The 27,265-nt window shown below is 40.4% G+C and overlaps 1 long non-coding RNA gene across 3 annotated transcripts in view; it reads right to left on the bottom strand.

Moving 5' to 3' along the window:
* LOC135318886 (uncharacterized) overlaps positions 1-26,192 on the bottom strand; it is a 33,216-nt gene extending 7,024 nt beyond the window's left edge. The window contains exons 1-6 of one of the 3 annotated variants that reach the window (XR_010377288.1): positions 26,090-26,192; positions 23,385-23,609; positions 20,182-20,353; positions 18,007-18,190; positions 17,052-17,251; positions 16,543-16,749 (exon numbers count right to left, since the gene is read on the bottom strand). This is a non-coding gene — a long non-coding RNA (uncharacterized LOC135318886). Of the gene's footprint in view, positions 1-16,542; positions 16,750-17,051; positions 17,252-18,006; positions 18,191-20,181; positions 20,354-23,384; positions 23,764-26,089 lie in introns of those variants that run through there. The other 2 variants (XR_010377287.1, XR_010377286.1) reach the window with 2 other exon arrangements.
* Between the last annotated feature and the right edge of the window lie 1,073 nt (positions 26,193-27,265).

Below are 27,265 nucleotides of genomic sequence, written 5' to 3' on the forward strand. Positions count from 1 at the left end.
TCATTCAGAGTAGCCAAAGGTTACAAACAATATCCATCCATCAATGAACGGATAAACAAAATTACCAAGAATAGTCCCACAAACTTTTGGTCATTAAATCTTTGACAAAGGAGGTGAGAACATACAATGGATTAGACAGCCTCTTCAGAAAATGGTGTTGGGAAAAGTGGACAGCTGAATGTAAATCAATGAAGTTAGGCCACTCCCTCACAGCATACACAAAAATAAATTAAAATGGCTTAAAGACTTAAACATGTAGACAAGACACTATAAACCTCTTAGAAGAAAACATAGGCAAAACATCTGACATACATCTCAACAATGTTTTCCTTGAGCAGTCTACTCAAGCAATAGAAATTCAAGCAAAATAATACAAGTAGGGTCTAATTAAACTTACAAGCTTTTGCACAGAAAAGGAAACAAAAAGCAAAACAAAAAGACAATCTATGGAATGAGAGAAAATAGTTGCAATAAATGAAACTGACAAGGGCTTAATTCCCAGAATATGTAAACAGCTTTTACACTTAATAAGAAAGAAAAACAAACAATTCAATTCAAAAATGGGCAGAAGTCCTAAAGAAACATTTCTCCAATGAAGACATACAAATGGCCAATAGGCACATGAAAAAAATGCTCAATATCATTATCAGAGAAATGCAAATCAAAACTGCAATCAAGACTCAACTCTCACCAGTCCGAATAGCCATCATTCAGAAGTTCACAGACAGTAAATGCTGGAGAGGCTACGGAGAATTGGGAACCCTCCTGCACTGTGGTGGGAATGCAGTTTGGTGGAGCCATTGTGGAAAACTGTATAGAGGTTCCTCAAAAGACAAAAAATTGACCTCCCATATGACCCAGCAATCCCACTCCTGGACATATATCCAGAAGGGACCCTAACTCAAAAAGACACTTTTACCCCAATGTTCACAGCAGCACTATTTACAATAGCAAGACATGGAAACAACCTAAATGTCCACTGAAAGATGACTGGATAAAGAGACTGTAGTATATTTCTCCAATAGACTACTATTCAGCCATAAAATAATAATAAAGTAATGCCATTTGCAGCAACATGAATGGACCTGGAGAATGTCATTCAAAGAAAAGTAAGCCAGAAAGATAAAGAAAAATACCATATGAGATCGCTCACATGTGGAATCTTAAAAAAAAAAATCAAAAATCAAAGACACAAAAAGATAAACTTATCTACAAAACAGAAACAGACACAGAGACATAGAAACCAAACTATGGTTACCAGAGGGGAGAGGGTGTGGGAAGGAATATATTGATAGTTCAAGATTTGCAGATACTGAGTATGTATAGAATAAACCGCAAGTTTATACTGTATAGCACAGGAGAATATATTTAATATCTTATAGTAACTTATGTTTAAAAGAATATGAAAATGAATACAGGTATGTTCCTATTTAACTGAATTGTTGTGCTGTACACAAGAAACTGACACAACATTATAAACTGACTAGACTTCAATGAAAGTATTTTTAAATAGACCAAAAACGAAAAAAAAGAAAAAGGATATTATGAAACCAAAAGAATAAAGTACTGGCTCAGGCTACATTATGGATGAACCTTGAAACTTTATGCTAAAATAAGCCAGACACAAAAGGGCTAATTGTGCCCTTTAAGGTGAACTGTATCTAAGCGTTTACTGTACTACTTCTGTAAATTTTCCGGAGGTTTGAAGTCTATCAATATCAAAATAAAATGTATTATTCATTAAAATCATAAAAAGCTTCCTCACAGGAGGGCTTTAATTATTAAATGCAGAAATGCATGTAAAGTTCCTGGAAAAACACTATGCACGTCCACACACAGACACTGCTGTCACTGCCGCTCAGAGGGTGGTGCCAGCGCTGATGAGGGCTGCCTCCACTCGCTGCCCTGCAGACAGGAGTGAGGGCCTGGGCTCTGACAGGCAGGGTGAGCGTGACCCTGGGTCAGACACAGCCATGCCCCAGACTCTGCGTTACCCAACTTTCTTATACAAACTGCAACATGTAATGTAAGGCTACAGGGATGTATCTTACAACACAGGGAATACAGCCAATGTTTACAGTAACTATAAATGGAGCATCTATTGTACACCTGAAACATATCATATTTCAAATCATCTATATCTTTGTAAAAAATTAAAAAATAATTTAAAAATGTTATCACTTTAATATTCAATTCGGTATTTAAGTAACTACTAAACAGCTTAGAATGTATAAAAGCATTTAAGTGTGCTGTTTGTTTACATATTTATTTACTTTCAGCCTCCTGCTAGAAGAGAAATTAAACAATTTTTTTAAACACACCTTAACAACCATAACAACAAAAAGGCAAAACTGAAAGTGAAGAGAAATTGGAGATTCAATACTTAAATGAAACCAGGGGGAGGTAAAGTCATAAAAATGGATTCCCTGGAGTCAGGGCAAGTGTTAAAGGCCGACTAGAAATTCAGCTGTAAGATTCTTGGCAGCTACAGCAAAAAGAAAAGATCATGGGGGGGTGGTAGAGAGTGTGCTTAGCGTGCACGGGGTCCCAGGTTCAAGCCCCAGGGCCTCCACTAACAGATAAATACACCTAATTACCTACCCCCCCAAAAGAGTCCCAAAGAAAAGAAAAAGAGAAATTTCTTTCCAAAAAAACCTGATATTAAATTTGGATTAAATACTTAAAAAAAAAAAAAGAAATATAGAAAAGATGAATGACACTGTGAAGGAAAAGCCCAGCTGGGCTAACGAGCTAAGTCACAAATCTAAGTGTGATAAGTGTCGGTTTACTGATCTAAGTATTGCTGGGCTAACTCGTAAATCTGAAGTTTAGTGTCAGTTGAATGGGCTAATAAGCTAACTCGTAAATCCAAGGTCAACAATTGTCAGTAAAGTGATCTGTTCCAAATTCATAAGCTTCAGTGTACTGATTCCTTGCTTTTTGTTGTTTGAGCCTTATTGGCTAATAGCCCCTTACTTGTAATTAACCCTATAGAACCACATGTGCAGGTCTTGGAGGTGCTCAGAGCTTCGGAACAGAAGCCCCTCTGAGCCCGCCGGCGTAATAAATCTCAGTGCATGTTTCTTGGCTGGCCTGTTGTTTCTGTAACAACACAAGCGATAATGTCCTTGAGATAAATCTGTGATGGCTGCTGGCAGGTCCCCATGTCTCACGTGGCAAAATCTGAAACATCTTTCTCACCACTCAGAGTCATCATAAGCCCACTCCACACTTCCTGCTGTTAAATGCAGGAGCACAGGCAGGTCCCGGCCTTTGCTCTCTCTGTGTCATCACAGTGAGACAGGATGGAAGGGGCAGAGCACAGCCATTCAAGGAAGGCCACAGCAATTAACAACAAAATGGTGAAGGATTCAACCCCCAGTAGGCCTTGAGGCTCAGGATGAAGAGATTTAACTTCTAGCAGAGCTTGAGCTTCATTATACACCCATTGTAATAGTAACGTGGTGAATAACATGCCCCAAGGCACCATGGCAGTCCCAAGGCTAGCCACAAAAGGTCAAAGGGTGGGAAATGGCCAACTCCCTGGGAATCCCAGCCCCTTGCCCTTAGGCTGGTCCTTCTATATATTAGCAAATGAAACCACCAAGCCCAAGAAAACGAGCAAAACAGCGCCACCTCGCGGTCACCCCTCTCTCTCCCTCTTCGGAGAAAGCCCACACTCTGTGGAGTGTGTACCTACTTTTAATCTGAGCACCCAAACCCCACACCTCGTGGCCTTTCTCTTGCCTTTCAATGTGTCTCTGTGAATAAATCTACCTTTCCTCAACACTGGCTTGCTCTTGAAAACTTTACTGCACAAAGCCAAGGAACAAAATCTGGTGGGAAACATCCCAGGGGCTCAACCAAAGCCTGGGACACAGCCCTTCTCATGCCTCACATTTTATTCCTTGTATCAACAGGACTGGGTTGTGAAGGGAGCTCTGAGGCCCCAGCTAAGGGACAGAAGCTGCCCCCAGGGCTCGAATTGGCGGGCAGCCTCTTCCCCAGCAGGGGCCTTGAGGTCTGCACGGTTCTGTGTTTCTCTGTTGTGCTGACTCCACAGCCACAGAGCGTTCTCCCTAGGCCTGTCCCCACAAAACCCTTCTCTCCAAAATACAAGCACATCATGTCACAGTCCTCTTGTTCAACCAGGAAATGCTTAACCCACTTTTTCCCTCCACAGTAAAGTACCTAACTGTCCTCCCTCCCATCCCAACACTTCTTTCTTTGTGAGAACTCTGCACTCCCCACACACCATCCTGAATGCCGGTGCCTTGCTGGCTGGGACCGAGATGTTTCAGTCTCACACAGCCTGCATCCTTTCACTTTCCCCTTGTTACCATAAAAAAGCCTTTCCTGAGTCACCCACAAATCTGATTCTGAACTTCATAAAGTGCTGAGGTTGCAGTCACTGTGTGCATACCTCCCAGGTTTTGACTAAGTTTCCTTCACGAGATCTTCATTAAGGAGCTGCATCAAGAAGTTGAAAGAGAATATTCTTACATCTGAGCGGAGGAGCCTGCAAAAAATTTAAATGGCTTTGAAGAGAGAGTTAACCAGGGACAGAGAGGTCGCAGGTCCTAGTCAACACTGTCATGAGGCAAAATGTTCTTCAAAGGCTCAGAGTGGCTTCTGAATGCGGAGACGGCAGGGAGGAGGTGACACGCAGTGAGTGGGGTGAGTGACACAGGGTACGCTCCCCCAGCTGGGGAAGAATTGGATTTTGTTCTAGTTTTCCAAACAAATTCTTACTACCTTTTTCTCCTATTGTCACATACCATTTCCTACGAATTAAGAATATCAATGTCAGTCATTTGGGACACTTGGGAGAAGCAACACGATGCCATTCACAGGGCTGGGACATGACAGCCACACCAGTCTAGGTTGAAAGACCAGTGGGGGTATTTACATGGTGATCACGGGCATGCAGCAAACTGCTCAGCTTCAATGACCTCATCTCAAAGGTGGGGCAATAAAACTACCAAGAAAAGTGCGTGATGATTATGGAAGACATCTGTTTACTAGGTAAGTGCCCGTGACAGCTGCAGCTTAATGGGGAATGAGTATGATTAACAAGGCCCTGTCTACCTGGCCACACGCTCCCTGCCTTCCTGCCTTGGTGCAGCAGCAGAGTTTGTTTAGCTGAGATGAACGCCCCCAGAGCAGCCCCGACGGGAAAGCTCGCAGCTCTGCATTGCGAGGCGTGTTCCTTTCCTTCTCAGTGCTGATCACAGTTTGCTGTCATCTGTTTTTATTATTATCCCTTTTGTAACTTCCTCTCCTCCGGAGTTTTTGCTCAAGCAGTGCAGAGCCAGGTGTGTCTTGCGGCCTGCCCGATATTCTGGGCTGGGAAACAGCCGACCCCACATCTGGTTCTGGTGCTGAATGGAGAGGGCAGAAGGCCCTGGGGCCCATGCTGAACAGAGGCCCCTGCACCCAAAATTATGGTCTGACTTTGGGCAAATTACACAGTCTTCTTTACCCTGAGATTCCTCATCTGTCCATGAAAATAACTTCCCATGGCACACAGAGTTACCAAGATTAAAGGGAATCACCATATTCACAACCTATTCAAGGGGCTACCAGTGCATCCTCAACAGACACATGCTGCCTTTACGGCTCTGACACATGCCAAGCGGGGCGGCCGCACACAGTGAACACTGCTAAGTGCCAGTGTGTTAAGTGCTTCATCTGTGCTACAATACTCTTTAGAACTTACAACAATCCCAGGAAGAAACGAATATTATCATGCCCATTTCACAGATTCACCAACAGGTTAAGAGAGGTTGCATTCTAGTCCAAGGCCGTATGGTGAGGAAATGCCGATTTAAACCGGAATCTGGGCCCAGGCCTAGGCTCCTTCTCTCTCCCATCCACCTGACCATTTGCCTATGAATTCCACCTGTCCAATACACAAGTTTGCAGCCGGCCAGCTTTTAAATGCAATGTGTGCCACCATTTGTCAATGTTGGTTAATTACCATAAACTGTTCTCAGAAACCACTACAGAAAAGAAAGGTGGACTTAAGGAATTCTGCATTGCCTTCTCCTGTATTGTGCAGAAACCCTTCCCTACACCACCAAATCCAAATGTATGCTTCCTCCATGTTTATGTTTGCACACGGCTTATTAAAGAAGAATGTACCTGCAGTAATTCCATTTCGGTTGCTTTCCAAGTTTGCAGATTATCCATAATCAGTCCGTGAATGAAAATACTACAATGTGAATGAAAATACTGCAACCATGTCAGTAAACAAAGAGTGCTGAAACCAAGTCATTAGCGGCTGCCGCCAACTCCCAGCGAGGACAGGCCTGCAGCCCAGCAGCTGCAGCAACTCACAATGGTGCCCTCTGAGCAGACATAGAATAAGAAAGGACAGGATACTGGCCCTAGGTAGCTAGGTGCTTGTTTAAAGAATGAATTCAGGGAGTCCAAAATATTTGCTTCCTCTCATACATAGAAAAGCACTAAATTCTTGAACTTGAGATACCTGGCTTTCTTTAGATAACAAGCAATCTTTTACTGTTCCAACAACCTGGTCTTTGTTGTAAAGCTCCTATATATCCTAGCTCCTCCTCAACCTCTTGGGAGCAGTACCTCAGAGAGATCTGAGAGGCTGTCATCACGGCTCGAGTCGTCCCGCCAAGTAAAACATAACTCTTAACTTTTAGGCTGCACATGTATTTCAGTCAACAGTTTTGGACACCATGAAGGGACCCAGAGCAGACTTTCTCCACCTGAACTCTCCGAGTATCTGGAGCCTTGGTACCATAAGTGGCCCTTTGTGCCCATCTGCCTCCTCGGGGGGTCCAGATGAATTTGGGTGAGTCTCTCTTGGTTCTCGGAAATCACATATTGTTTGATGATCCTGAGTTTTATTTGGCGGTGTTTCCAGGTAACTGGCCCTCCAGTTGAAAGATACTGTGGTGAATTACCCACCCAGTGGAGACATACTGGGTGGGGCCTGGTTGAAAGATAACGGGAAATACCCACCTTGCGGAGACGTCCGATGTGGGGCTGGTGGAAACATACCAGGAAAATACTCACCCAGTGGAGACGTCCCGAGTGTGTCCAAGTTGAAGGACACTGGGTTCAGGGCTGAGTGGTTAGGTAAGAGGTTGGTCTAATGTTTTCCTCAATTTGGTTACCTCCTTTGAATTTTTCAGGATAAAAGTAAAACTCTTATGAGTAATCTTTCAACTCCAAAAATGGGACCGTCCTCCTGGCTGGTAGCAGCTTTCTCTGGTGACAGAGAATCTTGCAGGAGTGGTAGAGGCAAAGACTTCATGCCATAGAGTTGTCCCTGAGGGAAATCTTACTAGCAAATTTATTGTGAGAACCCGACCTTACAATGTGGAATAGAACTTTCAAAAAAAATAAAAAACAGAAAAGAAAAGAAAAAATGACAGATTGCCAGCCTCCAACTATTACCCCAGCCAGGTTTATGTACGTACAAAACTTACAGCATTAATTGGGAATTAGAAAAAAAAAAAACCTCACTATGAAAGTAACTAACCAGGCCTGATAAAAACATTTTTTGGAATTCTGAACTTATACAAACAAAATTCCCGTTAGGGGGAACTTGGATTTCTCTTCCTGTGTCCTTGAAATGTAAACGTTTTATCTTTCTCTGGGTGTTTTAAGTTTGTGTATGTATGTATATATAAGTTTACTTTTTTTTTAAAGGAAACCTTGGACTCTGCCATACAAAAGGTTCAAGTATTGTGTACATATGGTGGCCACGCAAATAAATTGGGATTCTAAGCAATTCTTTGTACCAATTGTCAGATATTTTGCCATCTTAAACTTTGTTTCATCAGCCTGGACCACAAAGGCCTTTAGCTTTTGAAGAGTAAACCTTTGAATTTTATTTAGGCAACACCCCCACTCTCATGTGGAAGAGCCTCTTCATCTTATTGGTTTAAAATCACTATATATATATTATATATATATTATATAATAATAATATATATATTATTATATATATATATAAAAAATGATGGCCATATGATGGATCCTTTAATTTGGAAAAACTTTTAAATTGGTGAGAGTTGAAAGAGATCTCATTATAAACAGCTGTTTTATTGGTATCTATTAAAATCAATTTTAAAGGTAGAAAAATATATCTAATGTTTAAGCTAAGAACTTAGTGAAAAAAATAAAACTGGTTTGAAAAGCTACATTTGTGTTTTTCCTTTCCGATAAATGGTTCTAGGGATGCTAATAAAAACTTAGAATAATTAATGTTAATTAGGTTGAATAACTGGAAAAAGGATTGTTAAAATGTCGAAAAAAAAAGATAAGGGGCTTAACCCAAGTGGATAAATATTTTTATATTATTATTTTGAATGAGATAAATAAAATGGACATTTTTGGATTTAGGTACAAGGTTTTGATACTACACTACATAAAGTAAAAATAAAGGGCCAAAGAGATCACCTACTGCCCCCCAACATTAAAGTTCAAACAAGTCCGTTTTATTTGCCGCAGTTTAAAATATATGTATATATAGACTGAAATACTTGATCAATGATTGGGACAACAGACCAATTAATCAAATTAAAAATTGAGAAGGGTCTAAGCTCTTTGGCTGAAACTTGGGCATCCTAGAGACTTTTCTATAAAATTAGATACAATGCACACACAAAAAAAAAATGGCTTCTGGCACTCCTTCTATAAATAAGAATTATTGATTTAAACATAAATATAAAAATTAAAGGTATAAGATTTAATAAAATTGAGATAAAAGTTTGTAAAATTGGTATATTTAAATGGTCTTTATATAAAAGTTTTGCTTAATTATGTTGTGGGATAGATATGTTTCAATGGAAAAACGCTTCCCCTTCTTGGTTTTATAAGTCTGGGCACAAATCTGTCCCTCAGAAAATATTAATTGAACAAAGTAAAAGAAACCAACAGAGTTACATGAGCCGTCCAGTATAACGTAAAACTAAAAACTAATATTCAGTGGCTAATAAAAAAATATAATAAGAGGTTTACCCTGGGTTTAACTTATAACTCAAGGAAAAGAGACCTTACTAAATGCCTTATGCAAGCTTTGGAAAACATGATAAATTAAACCTTAAGGTTTTAAAAGATGGAATTCTTTGTTTACAGCTCTTCTCACTGATAAAAAAAAAATGCCAATTAAGGAGAGAAAATTGGGTCTGGGTGACAGAGCAGTTCTCTGGGGAATTGGAAGATTGTGTCTTTGTCTTGCAGATCAGAAGTGGAAATACAGCAAACAGTGACCTAGGACTGAGCCTAATTAGCTCAACGAAATAAAACTTAAGGCCAAGAAATTTTTGGCATTTTAGAACTCAGAACTCTGACGTGTCCTTCAGACTTTGTCAAGAAATCTTAAATGTCTGTTTCATAAATAGCAAGCCTTAGTGATTTGAGCAAGCAAATTCACTTTACTCCAACTATTATTATACCTATCTTATAAGTAAGTTTTAAAGTGAAGCTATGAGATCTCTAGCTTTTGTCTGTTTATAAGACTGTGTACACATTATTGATGTGAGATATTTCTACAGCTAAAAAAAAATCAAAGTCAAAGAGATCTGCTTAATTGACGTAAAACATAAGAGCTTGAAAATTAAGTATTTTTAAAATAAAAACTGAACAAATTGACTTTCAGCCTCACGTGAACTGGAAAATATTCAATATTAAGATAATATTTGATATTGTTTAATTTAAGAATGTTCTAATTAATATAGACATCTTTAAAGTCATCAATATTAAGTATAATGCTTTTACTGTACCTAGGTTTAATGAAAGTCAAATAAGATCCTGTTATATCTGTTGCAGAATTGTCAAGAAAAAAAACAGTAATGTGGTGTGGTAAAATTTTAAGTAAATTAAATGCAAATGAGATGAGAGCTTTGGGTAAATTTTTAAAATATATTTTTAAAATGTATGCTTAAGATAATCTCTAAATGTTTGGTATCTTTAAATTCTAGAGTTGTGCTAAATTAAGTCAAATGATAGGATTTTATTAAATAGCTATGCCATTTTCAGATAAAATAAGATTGATATATGAATTACTTAACATATAACTTCCTCTTACAGAGAAAATAAAGGTGTTTAGAAATACTAATAAATGGATGATGCCACACTGAAATAGTCTCTATTATTAAGGGAATGATCTCAGTATCCTAGGAAAGTAAGTTAAATGTGTAAAGGAAATTATAAGAATGGAATTATATTTTGTTAATGAAAAATAGTGAATTTCTCCTGAAGCTGGTTACTTCTGAATGGAAGAGAAAATAAGGGACACACTAATATGAGTATAGAAAGCTATGGAAGGCTTGTGGAAGAGGAACCCTGAGGAAAGAGTTTCATACGTGGTCGGAATTGGCTAAGTTTAGAATCAACTTGGGCAAAGTAAATGAAACTTAGAAGTAAGCAGGTACAAGACTAGATTTGGTTTTCTCGCTGTTAAGAGGAAAAAATTTTCTTAAAATGTTAATCCACCTTCAGTAACAGATTGTAAAACTTCTTATACCACTTAACTGATCTGTTCTGCCATTACCTTTGACGCATTTTCTTGTTAATGAATTGGTACTACGTTACAGTGATCTATATGTTTATCTGACCAAGTGTTCTGAAATCTTTAACAAGATTCCCAAATATCAATTTCTAATTAAAGTTCTTTTAATCTCCAGTTAAGTTTGGGATGCTACAGAGGGCCCCTGAAACATCCCAAAGAGAGATTTTAATCTAGTAAATTTCATTTGGCATGTTAAATAACACGGTATTGTCAAATGAATAATAAATCTTCTAAGGTTATATTGTATGAGAAAATATTATTAATATAGATATTGTAGAAATTATATGGACTCCCTAAAATTCTGGTATATCTGAAATGTTACCAGTGATAATTCTGTGTATAGTGACCAGGTTTCTTTATCGATTATAGTGTAACGGTGTTTAACCATGATTTTAAATCTTTTGTCATTTATAGACAGTTAATGGTTGTCTTCTGATGGTTTTGCGAAATGCTTGCTCTTCAAGGAGATTTACTGATTTCTAATAAATTTCAAACTATAGCAGTGAACTAAACTGGGTAAGAAATTTTAAATTTCCAATGAAAACTGTGATTAAAAGAATTAGTTACATGGGACTGAGTAAACTGGTGAATATGGTTATAATTTTTGATTTTGTTTAAAATACTACTGGCTTTTAACCTGTTTCCCAGACATAAAGAATCTCTTCTCTTTAAGCTAGCTATGATTCACAGCAATTTGATAAATTATACCTATGTAATCAGACTTGGAACAGTTATATTTTCTCTCTATCTGATCCCTCAATAGACTAAAAACCCTTAGGTCCCCAGTGGCTCTATCAGACAAATGAGGAAGATCATCTCCTAACAGATATAAGAATCTCAAGGTATTTTAAGGATTTTAAAGAGAAAAGAATTTACCTAAATCTGTAAGGCAGAAATCCATGACAAGCCCTTGACGGGGCTTTCCTGGCCTTAGCAAACCTTATTAACATTCTACACTGAGACTCCTAATTAAAAGTTCCAACACAGCCAATTTAAAAAAGCCTATATGATCAAATAATCAGACAACTTGTAAAGCAATTAATCTTGACATGGCTTTATTTGAGAAAAATGAGGGTAACTTTAGAGAGAAAAAAGATTATATTTTAGTGGATATTAAATTCTAGCTTTGTTAATTGACTTCCGTATTTACTAACACACTTCCCAATCATTCCTTGCTGTTATGTCACATTGCTGTACAGTTTAACTGAATTATTAATAGGATACTCTAGCTTTGTTTCTGAAGCTCACTAATCTATCCTTGGGTAAAGTTCTAATGCCCCATGACCTGCAGCCAGGGGATTATACAAACTGGAACAGGCATGACTTAAAGAACTGTCTCCAACCTGAATGGAAGGACCCTTTATCAGGTACTCTTAAATAGACCATACAAACCAAAGTTGAAGGAAACGGACTTTCGGGTTCATTTCCTATCAGAAGTAGCCCCTGCAATGCACTGGCCTATAGAGCACTGCTCACCTTAAAACAATGCCCAAATGGAGAAAAAGCTACCAGGCCAGGATGAGAAGAAGACGATATCTGAGGTAGACAGCTGACCCAAGACACCGTACCAGGCCTGCATAAAAATTACTGTGATAATTTCTCCTACCTTTGATTATGAACTACTCCAATTGTTAAGTTTATGGTAAATTACCTATGTCTAGTTCTTCTGTGTTACCTTTGTGAGTTTCCCTACTCCAAGGCTCTAACTAGATAGCCCTCAGAAACGTTATTCTAAAAAGAAATTATAGTTCTGTTTAGGCCTCTGTTGATCTTACAAGGTGGGAGACCTCACCTGACCAATTAATACCTGCTCTGAGACTGACCATAAATATGAACTTTCTCATAAGATCACTCAAACTCAATCAGAAACACAAGCAAAATTTTAACCCCAAAATACAACTTCCCGACTATTAAATTCTTAATCGTGACTTTATTAACGTTACTAGCTGTTTTACTTATATCCTATCTATTTTATAAAATTGTCTGTTACATTTCCCAAAGTGTAACTAGGCCTACAAAATTGATGATGACTAAACATCTTGAAGAAATAGATAAAATTTATAACCCTGAATAAAGTAATTGTAATAGTGTGATTCTAGGTATGGGAATGAGCAATGAAGGGAAAACACTTCCTGGATCATAACAAACAAGTAAGACAGGTGATCCAGAGAATTTTTAGTATCAACAGGACCTGATAAAAAACTAGCACCTTGAATGGCAACTCAGAAGATTCTTCACCTGAACTAGGATTGAGCCATCCTAGCACCATGGGACAAAATTGGTCATGAAATGTCTCTCAAAACATTGGCAGAATTTAGGACCAAGGGGGAGCACTGTGAATGAAAATACTGCAACCATGTCAGTAAACAAAGAATGCTGAAACCAAGTCATCAGCGGCTGCTGCCACCCCCAACGAGTGCATGCCTGCAGCCCAGCCTCTCAGCCACTCACAGTGGTGCCCTCTGAGAGGACTCAGAGTAAGAAAGGATAGGATACTGGCCCTAGATAGCTAGGTACTTGCCAAAGGGATGAATTCAATGACACAAATGTTTGCTTCCTCCCATACATAGAAAAGCACTAAATACTTGATCTTGAGATATCTGGTTTTCTTTAGATAACAAGCAATATTTTATTGTTCCAACTTACCTGGTCTTTCTTGTAAAACTTCTATATATCCTAGCTCCTCCCCTACCTCTTGGGAGCAGTCCCTCAGAGTGATCTGAGAGGTTGCCATAACGGCTCGAGTCCTCCAGCCAAATAAAACATAACTCTTATCATTTAGGCTGAACGTTTATTTCAATGAAGTCCCAGAATAGACACAACTCATCAATTCTGTAATGGAACACACTGGATCAGGAAACAAAAGCTTGTTTTAGTCTGGAAAAACTACGGTTTCCTCTTTCTTCCTGACATTATACAATCCCACCAGAACTCATTAATTTGCTGTCTGCTCATCTGGCAACGAAACTCAGAGGAGTCAACTCAGCAGAGTGCTCTACTCGGGAGAAAACCCCGCAGCAGCACTGCAGGCTACCTGACTTCCCGAACGCTCTGCTGACCCTTGGTGTCCTCCGTGACAACCAGGAAAACAGAGCTGTTCCCAACAGCTGCGAAGTCCCACACGTTAAATAAATCATTTTATTTTATACGATATTTTACGTATATACCCATCTCTGAAAACAGATTTGCTAGAAGCCCAAATCTTCAGCATCAATCTGCAAAGGCAAATCCGGTCCGCAAGGGAAAACAAGACTTAAGACGAAGCTAAGGCGTCCAAAGTACTCTCCACGACCTAAGGCCTCCAAAGTCCCCTGCAGGACCTTCAACCAAACTGCCTGCAGGCCTGCAGCTGCAGGCGGCAACATGTCTGCTTTTAAAGCAACCCCTTCCTGCCCTCGGGCACTATAGTGTCCCTCTACGCCCTCCCTTCTCAGGGTAAGAGCAGCCGCTGCAGAACCTCACAGGGCAGCACTGACAGGACTGGACACAGAGGATCAGAGCTAAACTAAGCCTTCTGATTACACGAGCTTTTCACTCTGTCACTTTACAGACGAAGATATATATATAGAGAGGTGGGGTGATCTTGCTCAAAGTCACACAGCTAATAAGTGTCAAAGTCTATAACTGCTCCTCCCTCCGGCGTGACGCCCCAGCTGGGACGCCCACAGGGTTCTCTCGTGCCTGCCTGACCAGTCCTTTACTGGCACTCATAAAACACCACAGGGTCTGACCCTTGCCTACTTTTTCAGCATCTTTTCCCTGCAGTCTCGCAGGAACAAGGCGGTTCGGGCCATTGTATGACTTCTGGCTCCCAGAAGCCTCCGTGCTCAGGCTGGTCTTGCCTGTGCATCCAGCACCCTGCTCAGAGGCTCTTCCTCCCCTGCAGGAACACGTTCCCACTCTCCGCATGACACCCCCTCAAGGAAGCCCTCTTCTCACCCTCAGCTCAGCAGGTGTCCCAGGCCACATCCCGAGCTGCCCCATTAGGACTGCGGGTGCCTAGGTTTGCTAGTCAGACCAGCAGCCTCAGAGCCAGGGATTATGCCCGGGTCACCCTGCAAACCTACTGCCCGCCTCACAGCCCCCAGCCAGCAGGTCACCTGGAAGTCGCAGCAAGTGCCCCACCCAATCCCGAAGTCTCTTCATTTGCCAGCACCGCTGATGACTGGTCTCCAAACTTTGGTCAGTTTTGCACAAAACAGCAGCTTCCACTGTGAAGCAGGGGGTTTTCTCTTCTGCTCCCCATCCTTAATGGAAACGTCTAGGGAAATGAAAAGGCCTTTTCTCAACCCTTTTCTGATGACACCCACCCACCCACAATACTCACATGCTCAAGAGTTTTGGGTCTACCTGATTTTGTTTCCCTTACGCTAAGGGGCTCAAAACACTGCGGGATTCTTTCTCTTTTGAGGGTATTTTTACTCAGTTTATCGGCTTTAATCTGTTTTTTTCTCTCTCTTCAATATCCCTAGAAGTTGCCACTTCTTATTCCCTTCAGCAGCCTCCCTCCCAACATCTAGTCTAGGAAATCAGCTGTGATGAGGGGCCCGGGGGAAGTCACAGATGATGCAACTAAGGCACAGAGCGGTGACTTAATTTGCCCGAGAAGATCAGCTTCAAGCCCCAACACTGTGTGTCACGTCCCTCTGTTTAACTCTTATGCTAAGCAAGCGATCTATTTGTAGATTATGGTTATAAACAGATGAGGTATGAAAATACATACAAGGACACACATCAACTCTAAGATGTTCATTATCTCCACTATTTTGTTTCTATTTATTTTATTTCTCTTAAAAAAAAATTAAGAACCTCTGCAGTCAATATAGCAAAATGTTACTGGGCTTTAAATACAGAATATAGAGGTTTTAAGTGTGTCATTACTCATCCTTATTTGTATGTTCACAAGACAAACTGATTTGAAAGTCTCTCTCCCCTCCCCCTACTCACTACTGGCTCTCACCTGAGCTCCCAAACCACACATCTAACAGCCTTTCACTTTACCCACAGCTGTACTCATCAGTTATCCCCCAGAACTCCCTCTACAGCTTTCCCTCCTCAGAGCACAGCAGGATCATCACTTACCTCATTAATCCACCCAGAAACCTGTTCCTTCCTCCATCCTACCTTCACAGACAGCATTCATCCTTTCCTTTTTACCATCTAAACATGCCTTCAATCTGTTCGCTTTTACCCACTGACCATCCCACCGGTCAAGTGGAAGCCACCAACACTGCCCACCTGGACTCACGAGTCTCCCAAGTGGCCCCAAAGCCACTCTCCCCTACTTGAGACAAATGGGATTGTGTCACTCCCACGCTTTTAGGACTGATTTCAAACCCACTGTTCTTAGAAGAAAGTCAAGTTCTTCACCTGATGAAGGTCTTGCCCATCAAATTGTCAGCTCAGGGAGGGGAGGACACGCCCTCTCCCCTAGGACCCGCCCTCTGGCAGAGCATCAGCTTGGGAGGACCTGCTGAGCTACACCAGCCTGTATTCTAACCCTGGTCTTGAGTTCTTAGCAAACTGCTTCACTTATCCATACAAACCCAAGGTAGATTAGAAAGATATTAGATGTTGTGCTAGACTATTGATTTGGGGATTTTGCACTAGCAACCTGCAAGTACATGTTCTAATGATTCTGTCTTCTTAAAACCACACCCAGATTTAAGTAGTATTTTTGGAATGTCTTCGGAGTAAATGGGACTGTAGTTTTACAGACTTTATGTTTTATACCATGAACAACCCGGACAGGGTCACAATTTGAACCGCCTCAGAAGTGACAGAAGACAGGTGAGAGGCACAAAGCAACAGGTCACAAAGATGGTAAGAGCAAAGTTGTTTCTCCAACCCCCCAAAAAATTTTTGAAAGAACCGAAAACTCTGAATTTTGTAAGTAAAATACTATCATATAAAGAAATAAAATAATCCTCTTCATCAGGGTTTCAAGATCTGACTCCAGAATTTTTAGCATGCCATATTGAATCCAAGCACAGAAAAATCAGATGGACTAGTGGTGAGTAAGTTCCAGGAAAACTGCAGTAATTCCTCCACTTGTAAAAGGACATAAACTCACCTGTCGAAGATGAATGTAAACCGCATTCTGGAGAAATTCGGTAGCTCCCAGGCTCCGCTTCTGAATGGCAAGGACATGGACAGCTTCGAAGCATGCTTCTAACTCAGTCACCAGCATTCTTACACTGCAGGGGGAAACGGAGGCCCTCAGTCAAGAGCAGAGGTGTTCCTGTCCTGTCTCGCAGGCCGTGCCTCGGGGACTCAGTGCCCTGTAGCAGCCCGGCCCCAGGCGAGGACCCGCAGCATGGCCCACCCAAGCAGGAGGTACACTGTGCTTGAGAAAGCCCATCCCCGATGGGGGCAAGAGTGGCTGGTGGTTTTGAGTGAACATATAAATGCCCATAGAAATATGCCTGCATTCATTCAAGTGATACAAGCAACAGTAGCAGGCTATTTAACAAAATTTCAACTGTCAGTGGAAATTTACCATTCCTTTCCACTTGTCCCCTGCACTCTGAGACAGGCTTAGGCTCTCTCACACCGGCAGCTCTGATGCAATAGTTGTGAAGTCGTTTTACTTTGCTGCAAGTGTCCTCGCTCCCCGTGTGGCTGTGACTGTCGTCTCTTAACACAGTCAGATGTCTTCCTGAATCTCTCCCTGCGTTCCTTGCTCCTGCTCCTCAGATCCTAAGATAAAGGGCAAGTGAAGACACATGACCAGAAAAGACACCGTGGACTTGAACGAAGTCCTCAGTGATCCCCTAGGTGAGTGCTGCCCACCCCTTACCTTCGATTCTCAAGGTTCTGCCCAGGGTGACATCCAGACAGGAAAGCGTCCTAGGCCAATTTAAAGCTGTGTGACTTGGGCCCTGGGACAGGTGCAGGAGCTGGTTCCAGAGCCGTGCCCCTCCCCACCTCTGCTCCCCTCTCTCCCAAGGACCCACTGCCAAGCCCCCAGGTTCCCTGATATTCTGTCCTTCTCTTCTAATCTAATCCAAGCCCTTTTCCTCTTCCTTTATTCCCTAATTATCACCAGCTGAAGTGGTTTTTCAGTCACATTATCTGAAAAAATTTCCGGCAGCTGAAAAAGGTCTCCAGAGGTCAATGCCCATATGCTGGTTCCTGAAGAGAGCTCCTGGTTATGGGGTCCCTCACCAACACCCACGGGGCATCAGACATGTTGCAGAGTCGACCACCCCCAACAAGAGTTTGCTGTGACCCCAATGCCCACACAGCATCCCTGCTCTCATAAATGTATTTGGCCCACTTATCCGTTACTAAGAAGCAAAAGTAAAAAAATTGCTCATGTTTCTTACTAAAATTATTTATGTGGTGGAAAAAGAAATTGTAATAGAAAAGAATAAATTTGACTGCATGTTAGATCTGTTCATTTGGCTTTAAACCTTTGCTGTTTTCTAGGCTCAGACTTGGTAGCTCTGTACCTTTTGTAAAAGAAAGTTGCCTTTAGCCTGAAATATCCAGGAGAGCCTATTCTCCGGGCTCTGATCTTTCACGATGTTAACTCTTCTGCACTTATGTTGAGATGGCAAGTTGCAAAATAGAAAATCAACTTTGGTTTTTTTTGGAGGTTTAAGAGGGGCACCATGATTTGACCCACGTGGACAGCTGCAAGAACAAAGAATTCCAAGGAGAAACAATTCGTACCGCAAGAAGTTTGCAACAACCAACCACATCCCCGCCCCTTTTTAGTATAAAAGCGGACTGATTTCTGACTTGGGGGAGACGGTTCTCCAGCATGTCATTCAGCCATCTTCTGGGTCTGCCAGCTTTTCAAATAAAGTCACTATTCCTTGCTCCAACACCTCAATCTCCCGATTTATTGGCCTGTCATGCAGCAAGCAGTACGAGTTTCGACTTGGTAACAAGATGACTGCATTGGAGGTAGTATGTCTCCACTCTTTCCTCGTTTCCAATATGTAACATTCACATCATTTATGATCTAGTTCAAATAATTCATCAAAGACAACCACAAAAAGAAACTACACTCACCTAGCTATGAACACTGAAGTCACAACCTATCAATTTTATATGCTGTTTAACAACACAACTAAAAAACCTAACATAGGGAATTGATTCCACAGAAATAAAATTATTTCTACTCCTTCAAAACCTTTTTATCTTTTCTATTTTATTTTGTTTTGCATATTGAAAAGAAAATAAAAGACAAATCATTTTATTTCACGTATTTTGTTATAGCTACATAATTTAAATACTACAAAGATATTTAAATTGCAATAAAAAATTGTTCATATATTGTACAAAGATATATACACAATCAATGTGGATAAGGAAAGGAATGGACATTTACTAAAAATCCACTGCACATCCAGTTTTTTACAAGCATATCCTAGAATATAAGCTCTATGATCCAGGGGTCCCCCACCTGCATTCTCACTGCTGAGTCCCTTAGTAATCTTCTACCAAGGCACCAGCATAGAACCACGCGATCAGTATTTTAGGTATAAATGAGGAAATTAGCTCATTCAATTCTAAAACAAAAACCCTAAAATAAATACTGAACTTATTTACAGATAAAGAAAATTGGACACAAACAAGTACAGTTTCTTCCCCAAGTTCACAAAGCTAATAACTGGTAAAGGCAAGATTTGAACTCATCTGTCTGATTCTAAAAACTAAGGTGGAAATCCCTTTCGACTGGGGAGGGTCCAGCAGCACAGCCTATCACCCTATCTTTGTTCAGATCTAGCCTTAGACAGCCTGAGACAGCACCCCATTCCTATGGAACTTGAGGGCAAATGATAACAATAAGGATTTTATATCCAGTAGTTTCTTAGGTATCATTTATATAAACTGTCAGCAGGACAGCAGAAAACTCTGGGAAATATGAGTGGGTCCAGGGCTTTTTGCTGATTAGAAACTCAGTCTTTCAGGACAGATTGACCTTCCCATGAGAGGCCACACGGACCTAAACTAAAGACAGCTGAGCAATGAAAACTAGCAAGACCCTGGAACTCAAGCAAGAAGGATCCCTGCCATCTCCCTCCCTGTTGCCTCTTCATCCACGTGGACACGAAGACAGAAGACCCGGGTTCTTGTCCAAGTTACACCATCATGGATTCTCACCCATAAAATGTTACGACTCTATGCTGTCCTAAGTCCTTTCCAACTCAAATATTTTGACACCAATATCTCAGCAGAATGTCTATGTCTCCACATCCTCTCTTTTATAAGAATAGTTCTATGGCCACAAAGCAGAAATCCAATTAAAAACACCATGCACTAAGCAAGGTGAAAGTCTGCATAAGAGACTTTGCTCTCACGCTCAGTGAATGAAAACTCAGAAAAATTGGTCCTTCTCCCTCAGCAAGTGGTAGGTAGGCTGATTGTGTGTGTGGGTGGGTGTGCGTGTGTGTGTGTAAATCAAATACAATGACGTCTGGGATCTGTACAGATTTTTTTTAAGTTACTGTTATTTCATGAGGATGAGACACCCTTGAAAGTAATTTGAATCTAGTGTTCTGAGAGAGTCTCAGGATCTTTTGGTGGAGGAGGGGAAAGGAAAGGAGGAAAGAAGTAAATGAAGCATAGGAGTAAGATACTGCAAGTGAAAGGCAAGACATTAATTTTGTTCCTACTTGCATCACAAACAAATTACGGACTGGCTTTGCCCCGATGTCCTGTCGAGCACTGAGTTGCAGATGAAGAGGTGACAGCCCATTTCTCACTGAGCTTGTGACTGTACGTGGCATCTTATAGAAACAAATCATTTATCCTGATCAAACACTCTAGCAGCAGGCCGTAATTCTCCTATTTTGAGAGATAAGAGAATAGGAGTTCAAAGAGGGTAGATAACTTGACAAAAGTCAGAGGACCAGTAAACAAGAGAGGATGAATTCAAACTCAGATCTGAATGCAGAGTCTGAACTTCCAACTCCCAGGACTGGGAAATCCTTAACAAACAGACTCCCCAGCTCCCCTGCAGTGTTCCTGGCACCAAGCATTTCCCATGGCGATGGACTCCAGTTCTCACAGACACAGTGCTCTGTGCAGCCAATGACCTTGATCAGACCTTGATCATCTACCTGCCACGCCCACCAGGCTTCACCATACAGGTAGGAAAGCTGGCTTTCAAGTGCATACAAAGCCACCCTTGGTCTAACCTGGGCTCTTCTGGGGCTTCTCCAGCCTAAAGGCAGCCATGAAAGTGCTCACAGTTTGTACATGAGCCACACTACCTCTCTCCATCAGTCTCCACACCTATACTTCTTAGCTATGACCATTTTGATAATATTGGAAACAAATATTTAAAAACACAAAAGAAAGGATCCTGGAACAATTACTTAATACTTACAATTTTAAATGATTTGTTACAAAGTGAGTATTTACAAACCGAATCTGCCTTCCTAGGTGTCAGTTTAAACAGTTAAAAAATATAATAGCAAAAAATTCTCACTTAAAAAATTAAGAAAAACATCAACAATAATCTGGAATAAACTCAAAATTAATGCCCATGTTGTACATGGAGAAAACTACAGGACTGTACTGAGGGGTAAATAAGATGTGTGAATGTAGAGACATCAACATATTGCATGGAGGAAAACAGTTTTCTAAATATGGAAGTTCTCCTAAAAATAATTCAAAACTTAATAAAAATCCCATGAATACTCTTATCTGACTTTTTTTAACTTGAACAAAATATTTTAGAATTCTTTAGGAATAATAAAGTCATAATAATAGCCAAGAAAGTTTGGGATGGAAGGAAAGAACAAAAAAAATCACACTGTCAGATAATAATTAATTTTTACAATATGTAAGATATGGCGCTGGAGTAAGGAAGTATGATTGACAGAAATATAGCATGAGCTCAAAAAGAGACTCTAGTGTACATAAGTATTTTGTGCATGTGGGATTTCAAATCAAAGAGCAAATTGTGAATTCAATAATTGTCCTGGGACAATCAGAGAATCACCTGGAAAGAACAAATTCTATTCCTGTCATAATGACCACAAAAAAATTACAGATAGTGGTTTAAATATTAAAATACTAATAACAGCAAATACAACTCATTGCTCACATTAATTCAACTTCTCCTCACTATAACAAGTACTATTATCATCTCCATCTTAGACATTAAATAAACCTACATAAGATATTTATACCATTATAAGAAAGTATTTCTAAGAATAATAACAAAGATAAAACCCAAAAGGAAGACATTTACTATCTTAAGAATATTTTGAGCCACAACAAATATAAACCTACTGAACAAAATGAAACGAAAGAAATGACAAGGAAAAACTCTGTGATAGATGTTGATGAAGACAAGGGATTAATGTTCATAACATACAAAGAGCTGTCACAAATCAAAAAGAAGCTTCCTCACTTAAATTTGTGCAAAGGACAAAATGGATCATTCACTTTTCAAAAGTCAGATGGCTAATGAGTGAAAAATGCTCAATACCTCACTGGTCATCAAATGCAAACTAAAACAATGAAAAAGCACTTTTGCTCATCTTATTGGTAAATATTTTTAAAAGATATTGTAGCTAGTGTCCATCTGTGGGAGAAAAAACTGTGAGCGACCTTTTTGGAGGATGACATGTCAATGGATATGTAAACTCTGAAAACGTGTGTACACACTGATTCAACCCCACTTCTAGGAATCGTTTCGTTTAGAAAAAAAATCAGTTCAAATAGATGTAGTGGTTACACTGGTGGGAAGAAAAGCTGAAGTGAAATCATATCCAGCAATAGAGAATTGGTTACATAAGTAATTCTACATTTTTCATTCCACACTGGAGAAGGAATTTCTAGTCACTTGAAAGTAGCCTGTGATGAACATAAATGTCACATCCAGGGACTAAATTTCCAGAAGACTTAACTAAAGGCATGCTCATACAAGATCACAGGAATGTCTGTTAAAGAAAGATGCCAGTCAAACATCCTTTCTGACAGTGGAAAATGGAGAAAACTTAAGTGTCCACCATCAAGACAATGATGCGGTAAATCACGGCGAGTTGTGGGCACTGAGGGGCCCGGCGTTTCCCCGTGGCCCAGGGCCTTGTCCACAGCACTCTCCCACCAATGGTGTCCTTGCACAAGAGACCACACCTGCACATCAGGAGACCCCTCCAGTCTATCTGAAAGGACCGGGTGAGTCTGGAGTGGGAGGACGTCTATGATATACCCCTGAGTGAATAAAGCGAGCTGCAGAAAACATATAGTATGGCCTTATTTTTCAAAAAAGCATATATACACACATATACATAGATTTCTCATATGTATGTATGTATCTATGTATGGGTATATATATATGTCATAGGCATAAAGGTCATGAAATATATACACCATATTGGCAACAGCTTTTACACTCAGGAAATAAGGGGAAGGGAGGTAGGGCTCTTTTGGTACCACCACAGTTCTATTTTCAGTATTTCAGTTAAGTACACTTGGAATTTAAAAGTTTATTTAAGTCCGAAGTAAAATGGACAATGCCTCCACAAGACATAATGCTATACTGGTCATTAAAAATCATGCCAGGGGAGATAGAATATTGTAGAAAAACATGTAATAAGCCGAATGGAAAATGGAGGTCTCCACACAGTAAACAGGCACAGAGTGCTCACTGGTTTTTATGACAGAGCTGATACATACTGATGAAAAGAACAGAAAGTAGATGTTAAAGTGTTCATTATTATTTCTGAGTAGTGGGACCTGGATAGCCTCTTTTGTCCCTTTTTTCAGACTTATTATATTAAATATACATTATTTTTCATCTGTAAAAAGCATTTTTAGATGTGTAGTAACACACATTGGAGAATAATACACGAGTACTTACAGAAACAAATAACTAGGAGACACCGCAGCAGCGCCACACAATGTAGAACGGGCGATCCTGATTAACACCGGGCAGTTACATAAGGACCCACAAAGTGAGAGCACCTGCTGTAACAGGGCGCGGCCCCCTTCTATTTGTCACTTGTGTCTTCAGGGCTGAGGTAGTTCTGAGCATGGCCAGTGTCAGTGTTGGTGTCTGGATGGATGCCACTGGATGTGAGGGCACCTGCAAGCCGAGAGGAATAACAGAAATCATCCTCTGCCTTTTCTGCCTTGTTTCTGTGTTACTTTAAAAGAGAGGCATAAATAAGATAAACTGTTTATCTTCCCTACTGAAATTTCTGTAATGAAACCGTTTTCAAAGTGTTCACAACTTATATTCTGCCTATAACAGACTTTTCATCAAAGCTTCATATTTATTAAATGTTAATTAACTCAGTTAATTAACTCCCTGTTGAAACCTTCTACTATAGAACATGAAATGCACTATGTGAAAGGACCACGCCTTCAGTGACTAGCTTGGCTGTCTTGACGGCAGTGCAGTCCGCCCCCAACATCCCGTGGCTCTGAGCTCCTGATGCTGCTAAGAGAGCACGCTGCCGCCTCAGATGGAGAGAAAGTGTGAAAGCATTTCCTGAAATCTACAGCACTGACAAAACATAACTGACAAATCCCAGGCTCCTTTGAAGCTGTCATTTTCGGTTTCTGGCCAACCCCCGTCAATGAGCAGAACCACCTCATCCCCGAGCAATGGCACTCACTTGGTAAGAAGTTCTGGAGAAATTTCCAGGTATAGAATGTAACCAACTATACGTAGAACTCTGACAAAAGAAACAATGCAATACCCTGATTTTGGAAGACACTCAAAATATTCTCCTAAGCCTTTGTAGCTGGAAAGGTTGGGCTTCTCCTGAGCCACTTATTTATTTCACAGCCAGTGAGCATCTCACACAAACCCTGTTACCCTGTGTCTGCTGGGAGCATCAGGTACACTCATGCTGTCGATCTTATAAGTCACAGGGCAGAGGCGTGTGTCTCATGGCTGCAACCATCACACAGGCTCGCCTTCTAGCCTCACAGTTTGAACTTGGCCCAATTTTCTAACCTGTTTATTTGGTATCTGTTCTTCTGTAAGCTGCCTGAAATGCTTTTTGGAACAAGTCAGAAGAATGAGTGGGTAGATAAATGGACAGATGGGCAGGTGAGAGATGGGCAGACCGAAAGAGAGACTCCAGGAAAAGGGGAACAAATAAAATTTCCTGTGCAAAACCCTCTTCTAGTCAGGGAAGAAAACCACCACGGAGAAGAGTGAAGAGGCAGGTAGCTTAGGACTGTTTCCTGGATTCCATGAAAAGTCACACCAAGAGATGAGAGGGTAGAACTATAAATAATAAAAGAAATAAAGCACACATGCTTGAAAAATATATCTACAATATGTACTTTCTAAAGAATAGATTCAATTCAGCAGGGCCCAATACCACAATCCTTGGGTATTTACAGAAATGAGAATCCCATCTCCAAACCACAAGGCATCCCTTTGGAGCACTGAGAGTCTACACGGGGCGGTCATAAAGCCATCACTGCAAAATCTATGCTATCCTGCACTTACGAGGAACGAGCAGTTGTGCACGCGTGACAGTTACACCCCACAGCACCTCTACGGGGGAGGGAAGCCTAGCGAGACCCATCTCTGCAGGACAGAAAACCAGTCCTGGAGAGCCTAAGCCGACCTACCAGTTCTCCATCTCACAGGACTGGTCACTCCAGAGCAGGACTCGATCTCAGACCCATGTTTGTAACCACAGTACTACCGTGCTTTATGTGCTTTTTGTGTGTATAATACATTTGTTTCTGCCATGAAAGGATATTTAATAAATTTTCGGTTGTCTTGTCTATCTCATTAGCTCACAATCAATCTTTATACTGTTGAATTGTACTCTTTTCCTCTGGAGAAAAGAACAGAAAGAGCGGGGGTCAGAATGAGGTGGAGCTCCATTCTTTATCTGGTATCTCATCTCATCCAAGTCCCCAACCAGGGAGAAGGAGACAATGTTCTCTTCATCTTTTAAAGAGAGGGGTCCACTGATGATGACTTACTCAACCCAAAAACCAAGGCTGGGGGAAGGGCACATGTAGCAACCAGAGCAGTATCAGATGTAGGAAAGTGAAAAGAGCTCACGGGAGGGCTCAGGGGGTCAGCCTGTTTTAATTTCAATCGATAAAAAATACCACACTGTAAAAATACTAGCATGCAATGGATTTGCTATTTCTTGACATCTAGCAAGTTTCCACAGCCCACATGTAACATTATCGTGAACCAGTGAAAGGAAGTGTCTACAGACAGGGAAAATCAATGTCACAGGCAGGTTGAAAACCAGGCTGGAGTTTAGGAAGAGAAAGGGCATAGTTAAGAATTGGGGAAAGGCTGGAGGAAAAAATCATCACAAGGACTCTCAAGCATCATCCTTCAATCATATAATCATTCATTCAAGAGAGAGTTACTGAGGTCCTATTTTGTGCAAGATTGTACACAAGGCAAAGCAAGAGCGCAGCGACCATGTTGGCAGCCAGGGGCGGGGCTAAAATACACTTCTGATCCCGGTACCTTGCACACTTGTCTTCAGTATAAAGGCAAAGAAAAAAAGTAAAATAATATTCTGTAAACTCAAAGCATTGCTGAAAAAAAATTAAAGAAGGCCTAAATACCTGGACAGACATGCCACGTACATTCCTGGATCAGAAGACAGTGCTCTTGGAATGGCAGTGCTCCCCAGAGTGATCCGTATATTCTACGTGGTCTCGATCACAATCCCAGTGGGCTTCTCTGCAAAAACTGTTTAGCTGCTGTTATAATTCATATGGGAATTCGAGGGTCTCAGTAACCAAAACGATCTTGAAAAAGAAAAACAACATGAGAGGACTTGTAATTCTCAATTTGAAACTTTACAACTGTATCTCTAGGTGAGATTAGAGGCCATTTTTAAGTTATTACTGTGTTTATCCTTATTTTCTAAATTCTCTAGAATGAATATAATTGTTATAATAAGGAAAATAAAAAGTAAGGTATCTTTTAAAACATGCACACCGATTCATTCATTGGAAATAATATATTTTAACTCTAAAGAGGTAAACAAATATCTAGTGAAAAAGGACTGCTTAAAAACAAGAGTGCATTTACATTTTTAAGAAATTGAAAACTGAAAAGCACAAACACATCAAGTTTCTAGGGAGACAAATACAACATATTAACACTTATTTTCAAAAATTCTAATTGAACAATGAAAATTCAAGAAAGGGAAAATCGCGATTGACAGCCAAATGCAAACACATGGAGAGCAAAGGCCTAGAAATCACAGTTCCTTTAACTCTGCTACTACCTCAGTAGGGGAGGAAATTCCTCACTGAGGAGACAGTGGAATCCCATGCATAAGACAGGATACACAGTACAAACTGCACTAGAATCGGGGGTGATTTTCTTAGAAGAATTCTTAAGTTAGAACATTGCAGAAAAACTATAAATACACTGACAGAAAGATTAAAACACACAGTCATATATATTATATAGAAACATATGAATTCTGCTCCCATGTTACATAGAAATACAAACATATTTGTTCATTTATGGGCACTGATTACTTTTTCCCAGGTAGAATATTTCAACTAAAACAAATAATCAATAATACACCCCTCTAGTCAAATCTAGTTGATAAGTTACTCTGCTATGTAATCATAATATGCCTAAGATAGATCTAAAATAAGTGAAAAAGATCTTTGTATGGTTTCTTGAACTCTTCTCAACATTCCAAACTTAATTTTAAAATAGATCTGAGCAGTATTTCTATATTATCTTTTCCCTCGTGAAATGACCAATACAGTCTGTTG

Source organism: Camelus dromedarius, chromosome 22 (assembly GCF_036321535.1).
Source record: "Camelus dromedarius isolate mCamDro1 chromosome 22, mCamDro1.pat, whole genome shotgun sequence".
Lineage (NCBI taxonomy): Eukaryota > Metazoa > Chordata > Mammalia > Artiodactyla > Camelidae > Camelus > Camelus dromedarius.